Below are 7013 nucleotides of genomic sequence, written 5' to 3' on the forward strand. Positions count from 1 at the left end.
TACCTCGAATGATGGGACTCAACGAAGGAGATGAAGAAATGGAAATGCTCCAAATCCTGAAATTTTCAGATTAAAAGATAGCCCTCGACGATCAACACAACTTTTGTAAAGGCCCAAGATGAGAAAACAACTCCTACTAGATCAATCCTAAGAGAGAAGTTAGGGTTTTAGTGAGAGGAACTCTCAAAATAGCTTTTTGGAAAAGTAAGAGAGAGAAAGGATATTGAAAAGTGAACAAAAGGGTTGGATCTCGGCTTTATATAAAAGTCGCCCCGCTCGAGCGGCAAAATCCCCGCTCGAGCGTTACTCACAGATCCCCGCTCAAGCGTCCAATCCCCCACTCGAGCGGCGGATGCACGCTCCCAGAACTTTTACAGACATGGTGCCCGCTCGAGCGTCAAACTCCCCGCGCGAACGTCGGACACAAACTCCAGCTCGAGCGGCCAATCCCCCGTTCGAGCGTCTACCACTACAGACGAAATACTGGATGGGTGATTTCCCGCTCGAGCGCCAACACCCCCGCTCGAGCGGACAAGCAACAACAGAGTCCCGCTCGAGCATCAAAAGCGCCGCTCGAGCAGAGAGACCAAAAACTGGGCAAAGATTTTACGTTTTAAAACACAACCAACTTATTCCCAACTTGCCCAACACAACCCAAAGCTCAAACACAAAGAGAAAGGGATAGAAAGAGGATAAGACAACAGCACCCTTACGAAACCGAATCCGGATTACAGTTAAGCACGAAAGGGAAAACCGGGATCGCTATAATGAAAGTATGAAGAGAAGAGAGAAAATGAATATTTGCACTGATAATGACACTATAACAAAAAAAGCCTTTGGTGAGAGAGTGATTTTGTCTCCAAACATCAAATTTTCGTCACTAAAGTGATCTGCGACGAAAAAATTTGTCACCACATTCGTGGCCTATACGTCATCGCTGAAAGTACCTGGTGATGAAAAACAGTTTCGTCGCTTATTTTTGATTTTTGGCGACGAAATATTTCGTCTCCAAATATTGAATTTTTCGTCCTCTATAACATCAATTTCGTCGTCAAAACTAAATAATATTTTATTTTAATTGTTTTTCACGATGAAATATTTCGTCACCAAATAGATTTTAGTGACGAAAGTTTTCCTCACCAACGATATGAATTAAGGTGACAAAAAAAATTGTCACTAAAATGAGCAGAAAAGAAAATTCTTCAATGACAAAAAACATTTTTGTCACTAAATATTTCAATTTAGCGACGAAATATTCAGCAAATGTGACGAAATTATTTGTTTGGTATTATATCATTAGTGACAAAATTATTCGTCATGTTTTTTGAAAACTAATAGAGACATTTTTTATTTCGTCACTAATAAAAATTAAAAATTTGAAAATGGGGGTACTATTTTCTTTCGAAATTTTTTCTTTTCAGTAACAGTTCCCTGTGCATTTCAATAACCTGTTCAATAAAATATCTATTACAAATCAATACAGAAATCTGTTCATTTTCATAAACATCACAATCGAATTTCAGCACTATCCACAAAAATATAATATGAATTGCATGCGGATTATAAACATGTCTCCTAATATCCACAAAAAACGTCTACTAATATCCACAAAAATATAATATCAACTGCATGCGGATTACCAAACACATCTCCTAATATCCAATAAAAACATGTCTACTAATATCAAGAAAAATAAAATATCAAAGGCAGATTACCCAACATGCCCTGTAATACCAACAAAAATAGAAAATTTACAACGCAACCAAAATACATGTAAGGTAAAATGGACAAAAACACAAAATGAGCTACCATCTACCCTCCAAATTACCAAGCATGTCCATATCAAATCTCGAATCTGCAAAAAAATGAAACACAAAAAAATAAAAATAAAAATGCAAGTTAGACAATTATTATCTTATCCATAAAATATACAATTTAACATGCATTTTTCGAATTAGTTTTCAAATCGGGAGTCTGGTGCAAGTTCCGTAAGTTTCCACAACTCACACTGGTCCCTCCTGAGGTGTTTGAGGTGTTCCTCGGCCCGTCTTGTGGCTGTTGCACGATTTTGGCCTCCGATGGCCTATTTTCAAGCTTAAGTGTGAAAAAGTACATTTTTCGACTTAGTTTTCAAATCGGGAGTCCCGTGCTAGTTCCGTAAGTTTCCACAACTCACATTGGTCCCTCCCGAGTTGTTTGAGGTGTTCCTCGGGCCGTCTCGTGGCTGTTGCACGATTTTGGCCTCCGGTGGCCTATTTTCAAGCTTAAATGTGAAAAAGTGCCTTTTTCAACTTAGTTTTCAAACCAGGAGTCCCGTGCTAGTTCTGTAAGTTTTCACAACTCACATTGGTCCCTCCCGAGGTGTTTGAGGTGTTCCCTGGGCCGTCTCGTGACTGTTTTACGATTTTGGTCTCCAGTGGCCTATTTTTAAGCCTAAGTGTGAAAAAGTGCCTTTTTCGACTTAGTTCTCAAATCGGGAGTCCCGTGCTAGTTTCGTAAGTTTCCACAACTCACATTGGTCCCTCTCGAGGTGTTTGAGGTGTTCCCTAGGCTGTCTCGTGGCTGTTGCACGATTTGGCCTCCAGTGGCCTATTTTCAAGCTTAAGTGTGAAAAAGTGCATTTTTCGACTTAGTTTTCAAATCGGGAGTCCCGTGCTAGTTCCGTAAGTTTTCACAACTCACATTGGTCCCTCCTGAGGTGTTTGAGGTGTTCCCCGGGCCGTCTCATGGCTGTTGCACGATTTTGGCCTCTGGCGGCTTATTTTCAAGGTTAAGTGTGAAAAAGTGTCTTTTTGGACTTAGTTTTCAAACCGGAAGTCCCGTGCTAGTTCCATGCCTACATGTTGGAATAGTTTTCGACTTAGTTTCATGCCTACATGTTGGAATAGTGCAAATTTCAAAGTAGTTTCCTAATTGGGAGCCACGTGCATTTTTCAGTGTTTGTGATGTTTCTCGGGCTTTTACATGCATAGTTCACTATCTTAGTTGAAGAAGAAATTTCTACTAAATTAACATAGAAACATAATATACTAACCAAGAAGCTTGTCCATCAGAATCTGAACTTTCCCCACTCTCAAAATTTCCCATGATACCTTTCTGCCTCAAACACTCTATGATACTTTGTATCTTCTTGCTTTGTTTCTTCTCTGACTTTTCAAACCTTGCAATTTGTTCATTTTGTTGTGCTATTTGCAGCTCGAGGCGTTGAACATAGTCATTATTTTCAGCAGGTGCAACAGTTGTATTCACAGAAGAAGAAGGCCTCATGCCGAGTCCTTTCACATAACCTGGCCTTGGCTGAAGCACCTTGACTGACAACTCCTCTGGGGTCAAGGGGATCGCACTAGTCTGCGAGAGGTGTTCTGCTTGCATCTGTATCATGTTGTCCTATTAATTTGAAATAAATCAAACAAGTATTAGTTATTCTACCCTACACAACAAAATAAATAATATCATCAAAATTGAAAAGCATTGCCTTGTACATACATAATTAACTTGGCTCTCCGATGAAATCCATTCATGCGTGTCCGAATTGTAGTGGATGGACTTTGCCATTTGCAATTATCTGCTTCATTTGTTTGTCAATGTTAATTCAATGATTTAAATAACAAAGCCTACTAATCCAATAAAATAAATTAGTAGAACGCACCAAGCTGTGTACCCTGACCAGGATTGATTTTGATCCACATCGATGTTTTGTTTTCATTTGCATCCTATTATTCACATTAGCTAGTTGTCTCCTACTGGTGCACGAAACTGTTCAGGTATAGGAACTAACATCTTCCCATCCTTCTTGACAATGCGATGGGCCTGTATGCCGCATGTCGGGCCACGACCACGTCTGTCATGTGATGCTATAAGGATATAATATTAATTGAGTTAGTAAGTAAACAAATGCAAGTCAAACCTTAAAAACAACTTTGCAAACTTACCAACGATGCTAGATGCAGTCACCTCATCCTTAGGTTGCACATTATGAGGTGGTAAGGGTTGGGTACCGACCTCCTTTGCACTAAAGTGTTTTTTAGATAAAAACGACTTCTTTGCACATGTGGTTCCATGTTTCTGAAATGGGTGTTGCTAACAAGTGCCTCTAGGGTACATGAAAAAGACAGAAGAATTGAAGAACACAAGGTGCTTTTAACTGAATTTAATGCAATTTTTATTAAAAATAATACACTTTTCACTTATTTTCAATAAACTTTTTAGCTTAGTTCCAATGTTAAACAATGCCCCAGGGGGACTCTTTAGTATTTGCCTTCTGAAATTTATACAACGAAGACGTGCCTAACACGTGAATGACGAATAAAATGAATTCTAAAGAAAATGAGTTATAGCAACAAACGAAACCAAATTAACATACCTGGACAAACCTATAAAGGCCGGGAATGGACATAGCATCTGCTCCTAGAAGTTTCAAACCAAAGTCAACATGAGGCTGCAAACTCAGACCAAGAGGGGGAGAGAGAATCAAACTTTTGACAGTAAAAAAGAAACACTGTTACTTATGAAGCCCACATGCAGTTTCGAAAATCTGATGATGAATAAAAATATCCTAAGCCTGTGTCTGCTGATTCAAGGATTTGAAGAGAGATTTAGAAAATGAAAGGAAAAAGGAAAAAGAAAAAGTGAACAAAATTTAGCTTATATTCCATTCACTTTTCCCTCCTGTTTCTTCTCCTTCCACAAATCTTTCATCCTATCCAAACACACCCTTAATCCAACATCTCATCAACCAAAGTTACCACTTTTCATTACCACGTACCTTCTCCATGAGAGATACTAAGATTTTGGCAAAACAAGGAAAAGTTGGGACCAATGGCTTCAAGGTGATACGTGGACAGGCAAATACTTGCAAATCAATCACGTGAAATACTCCAAAGGAACATACAGTCACTAATGAATACAAATAAGTAACGAAGTGTCCTCTACCGATAAACTAATGTTCATTCATCCACTTACCAAAAAAGGAGAGAGAGAGAGAGCACAAACATTTTGCAACTGTTTGTGCACATAGGTTAGTTTTTCCAACAAAGCGGTTTTACAACTATCAATTTCTTCAACACCAACTAGTTATTTTTAACAACTATCAATTTCTCTGTTTAACAAAAAACAAACAAGCGAACACCTGAACACTGGCTCTCAACCCAAATGCCTTAGCTACAACGGTGATGTTAGGATTTCCTGCCCACTTCATGGATGGTTCCATTATCAACTCTTTCTCCTCAGTGAGATACACTTTCATTCTTGGCATGAAATGGCATCAAGTATTGAACATTTTACATTTTGTTTCCCATAAAAACAAGTTACATGAATTCTCACTTAATTAACATGTTTTCAAACCATTGGACCTTACGAATAAATTTCTAAAGAGCTGCAATAATGTAAATTATGCATAGCTTCTCATTGCATCACAATAATTAGTCAAATGAAATACTGGCATAAGAGTGAAACTTCTTCACTCATATTTGTCTAACTTTATGGCACCCAAGTGTGATTGAAACATTGAGAGAAAAGGAGAGCAACCTTGAAAAGCAGGAGATATGGAGCCCAAGCTCAGTGCTTCGAATTCAACTGAATCAATTTTGTATTTTGGAATTTGCTTGGCAATAATGGGCCCTGCTATATTTTTCAGTCTTGCAGATTGCCTGAGGGACCTTAAACCATCAATACACAAAATAGAAACCTCCAAAAATTTTAGTTCATGTCCAAGTAAACATACCTTGTCCAAATAGGGCCACATTGTTTCAATGAATTTGTTAAGCCAATCAACCTGTGCAAAAGTAGAACTATAAGAATCTTACATGAATATGCAGCAAGAATGTGTATAAACAATATTTTTAAGAATACTCAATAGTCAATAGGTAGTAGGCATAAGTTTATAGATGCCCGAGTATATTTTTGGGAAGTCACAGGTTACACGGTGATAGTCTGGATTTTTCACCCAGAGAGATATCTCTGGAAGCAACCGCTGCAAAGTTTGAGAGTCTTGCTCAACCAATGGACGAATAACAGGATCCTGAAAAAGTTTCAAAAGAGATGGAAAACCAATAAAAAAAGGTTCAATTATATTAACCACTGGATGTTAGCATCAATTCTATTTCCTTTTTTACTACCTTATGTATGTATTAGACAAATATGCAGGAAGGACAATTAGGGACAATACCACTCACTAACAGATTGTAACAATACATACAGAAAACAAAATAAATTGACAAAGCTAGAGACATATAATAATGAGTGGAGGTTGAACCAACCAACAGTATCAATCATTTCCTGCCCTGCTGCTCAATACTATGTGAATTTTTAGAGTACAAGTTGGAAGAGAAAATCACATACGTAGTTTTTAATCAGCTCTAAAAAAATCATCTCAAATTGTTTTCAGATGGGGTTGGTGACTATACAATATCAACTTAAAGAAAAATTGAGAAATGTAACAACCCTTGCTTACAATAACCAAACCAAATTAAATCAAACTAAGTCTTGTGTCCCAATCAAGTGGGGTCAGTTTTACAAATCCTTTTTTGCCATTCCACTCTATCAAGAGCTATATGCTCAGTCTCGCATATTCATATTAGCATTCATGTTCATAAGGGATTTGATGGAGATTTTTACATGCTAGCTATCGGGCTACCTAACAAACAACCCTCCTCCTTTATCTGGATTTGGGGCCGGCTATATAAAAGATTAAACACTAAGCACAACAGATGAGAAGTCAACCCTTGTGATAACACAACCAACCAATGGACTTATCCTATTTCCACTCTCTGCTAATGTCATTGAAATTGCAACTAGTGACTGGTGAAATTTCTTCTTTCAAGTTTCAAATTTTTTGATCCAACTTTTCTCACTTTATATCACACTCAACTAACAAAAAACCATATCACCTCGACAAAAACCATAAAAAGATGACATCCAATATAAGTCCTACCGCTTTGTGGGAGTCGAATAAGTAGAAGAGTCGGAAGATGCGTACTCCATAAATTAGATACTATCCGGCTTCATGTTGTGTG

General features: G+C 37.9%; 1 long non-coding RNA gene across 1 annotated transcript; it reads right to left on the reverse strand.

Annotated features, from left to right (window-relative positions):
• Positions 1–2741: 2741 nt before the first annotated feature.
• LOC145803277 (uncharacterized) lies at positions 2742–4873 on the reverse strand. The gene is made up of 5 exons (XR_014345387.1): positions 4766–4873; positions 4364–4438; positions 3650–4093; positions 3487–3565; positions 2742–3387 (listed from the first exon to the last, which is right to left on the reverse strand). It is a non-coding gene; the product is annotated as an uncharacterized LOC145803277 (long non-coding RNA).
• Between the last annotated feature and the right edge of the window lie 2140 nt (positions 4874–7013).

The sequence above is a fragment of the Camellia sinensis genome, chromosome 11, assembly GCF_055761805.1.
Source record: "Camellia sinensis isolate YWXY chromosome 11, ASM5576180v1, whole genome shotgun sequence".
NCBI lineage: Eukaryota > Viridiplantae > Streptophyta > Magnoliopsida > Ericales > Theaceae > Camellia > Camellia sinensis.